Source organism: Anoplophora glabripennis, unplaced genomic scaffold, assembly GCF_000390285.2.
Source record: "Anoplophora glabripennis isolate ALB-LARVAE unplaced genomic scaffold, Agla_2.0 scaffold4696, whole genome shotgun sequence".
Classification (NCBI taxonomy): domain Eukaryota; kingdom Metazoa; phylum Arthropoda; class Insecta; order Coleoptera; family Cerambycidae; genus Anoplophora; species Anoplophora glabripennis.
The window spans coordinates 1-2,954 of NW_019420769.1; the positions used below are offsets into that span (position 1 = coordinate 1).

Sequence of the window (2,954 nt, forward strand, 5' to 3'; positions counted from 1 at the left end):
CGTTGCAATGCACTTCACTTTACAATAAACACGTCCGCTCAGTTCGACCGCTCGCACGAGAATGCAAAATTCTGGATCGCGCTGTTTCCGATTTACGAATATTTTGCGGCAAATTTGATAAGAACCAATGGTTAACTAAATAAATCTGTCAGGGTCCAATCGTCATCCAGCAGGCTGTCAGCCACCAATCACAAAAACCTGTCAGGCCGGAAGTGATGTCACGTTGCTAATATCCCCATTCTAGTTTCACCCCCATGGGGGAAACCACTGTGTCGCTTCGGTCTCTGTCTCTGTGTAGTTAGGATATTCCATTTTGTGGGATATTCTGTGTCTATGGTATTCACGTTCATAATTAATTAGGTTAATTGGGACTCCAAGCGTTTAAAATACACTTATCAAATAATAACAATGGTATAATTATTTCATTTTTGAATATTTTTTAGTTATTGGCCCTTTATTTTTCAAATTTTAGTATTCTGTATTATATAAAAAAGAAAATGCTCATGAAGAGAGCATTTGGAGTTGTGCTTGGGGAAGAGCTACAAACGATAGAAAGAAAAAAATCAATGATCAAAATGGTGAAGAAGAAAATTCTAGGTAAGTTTTAAAGAAGTTCCTTACATAAAAAAATATTAGAGTGGCAATGAAGGTAATATATTTTACGTTATATTGTAAACTGTTTATAGATCTAATAGCAATTTCCATTGAGAAAACTGGTGCACACTGAGTGCACCATCGACGTTCCATTGGTCAAGTCGGTGCAAATTTTCAAATTCCATTGGAAAACTAGAGCAACAGTTCTTGCTCTGATTGCATATTATTTGTTTTTATCAAGTAGTCGTAGTGATGATGATGAAATGTATGTTATACCAGTTATACCCAAACAACTGCCGAAAGTGGCAAGGATTCATTGAAAATGTCGTCTACAAACTTAAATAAGTGGTCCGTTTCGTCTACACAATGTAACTTCCTCGTCGTTTATTTTAAATTTCAAATTTAATTCTTGGTTCATTGTAACTACCTTCTTTGAAAAACTTCTACTGGTGAACTGTTACTTTGACCGAATAAAAATCAAAACATAAACATAACCAATAATGTCAGAAACCCATGCAAAAATTGTCATTCCATTGAGATTGCACCAGAGCATATTTCTCATACAACCAGTGGAGTGTCAGTGCTGTCCGAGTGCAGCCCCAGTTTTCCCCAATGGAAATCGCTATAAATCAACCATTTACTTTGGCATTTTTTAGTTGGGGATATATGGAAGCCTTACAGTCTTTGTTATTTCTCGTAGGTATTAACAATAATAATGTACGTTAACTACATGACCATTCATTCCCATAAAAATTTATGACAATCTTGCGATATCTTAAAGATTATGAATATTTCTTGGTGATTATTAGGAGATCCTTGTGATGTCTTTCAGATTATGGGAATTTTTGTACGATTTTGCAACTTCTCTTCAAAACACAAGGCTTTTAGAAATTTCAATACTTATCAAAATTTTCACTGATTTTTTAAGAACTTAGCAATAGTTATTGTATTAAAGTTTACAAGACAAAGCAAGAAAATTTTTTATTTACTCTAAAAAATTACAATTCGGTGACTTCGCACACACTTTATACCAAGTGAATCATTAACAAAAAATGCAAAGACGATTGTTATATACATTTAAGTGCCTGAGAAATATATTAGATGTAGGACAGATAAAAATAATATAGGGGACTGTGGAGATATTTAATTTGGTTTTAGGGGACGTGTACAAATTACATAACAGCATTTATTTCAATATTTGACCCCTCACACCCCACATAAGAGACCATAAGTTTTGCAGAACCCTATTTTTCACAGTGACATATTAGTGGTGTAATTTTGACAAAAAACTATTTCAGTTCATAAATATTTATTTAATATAATCTGCAAGATTAACACAAGTCAAAAAATATTTGTTTAATTACTGGTTGGGATAACAACGAATTATATCTGCACAATTTATTTCTGCAATGTTATCTAGGTACATCTTTTTTCCTAACTTTTTTTCTTGAAAACATCAAATTCAAAATTCTTTGTTTTATTAATAAAAGATGATGCAAATGATTTGCTTGCTTTAATATTACTGCCTTCAGCATTACCATTATAATTTTCCATACTAACAAAGTTAGTTAGTTTCATCTTTTCGCAATGCAGGGGTCGCCCAAATACTGAATTCCATGTACGCACATTTTTTATTTTGTCAGATTCGTACGACACTCGTATGTTGAACATTTAAAAAATAAAGTAAACAATTATTCTTAGCACATTTTATTAGTAAATTACATTACATAGTTGAAATTATCATTCACTGTATTGCATTGTATTTTTAGTAAAAAATAAATAAAAGATCGTATTTCAAAAACAAATAAAAAGTTATATGTATTATGTTACTTATGTTTTTTTTTGGAGTGAAAAATTTTGAAGCAAGGTATTATACAAAGACCAAGGTTACATAGATCACATTGGTATCAGAATTCAGACCTTTTTTCTCGCGTACAGCACATCTTTTCACCATTAGATGTGGGTGTGGGTTTAGGTACTCTCCTAATAAAATGTCTCAATGGGTGCTCACCTGGCCTGTGGCATAGTAAAGCAGTAGGAGATTCCATGGAAGCATATTTTTTGAAAAGTTGCTTAGCCATTTCTAGCTGAAAATCAGAAATTGATGATTGTTTGATGAAAAAAAAAAAGTTTTTTATACCTACCACTTCACCATCCTTATTGATTCTATTGAACTAATTAACATGTCCGATGGATCAACCCCACCCATGTTATAATTATATTCTGCAATACATGCTGGCTTCATTAGAGTTCGGCAAGTCTCTTTATCAATTTTTGAAGTTGCATCATTTCAAAATCATGCATTGTAGTTATAAATATTTCGCGGTTGTCATACCATTTTATAACCACTGGACCACTAC

General features: G+C 32.6%; 1 long non-coding RNA gene across 2 annotated transcripts; it reads left to right on the plus strand.

Moving 5' to 3' along the window:
• The first annotated feature begins 244 nt into the window (after positions 1-244).
• Positions 245-2,302, plus strand: LOC108916826. 2 transcript variants are annotated; one of them, XR_001964787.1, is made up of 3 exons: positions 245-411; positions 473-597; positions 1,295-2,302. It is a non-coding gene; the product is annotated as an uncharacterized LOC108916826 (long non-coding RNA). The 2 variants fall into 2 exon arrangements; XR_001964786.1 differs by having other exon boundaries at positions 246-411; positions 1,251-2,302.
• The last annotated feature ends 652 nt before the right edge of the window (positions 2,303-2,954 follow it).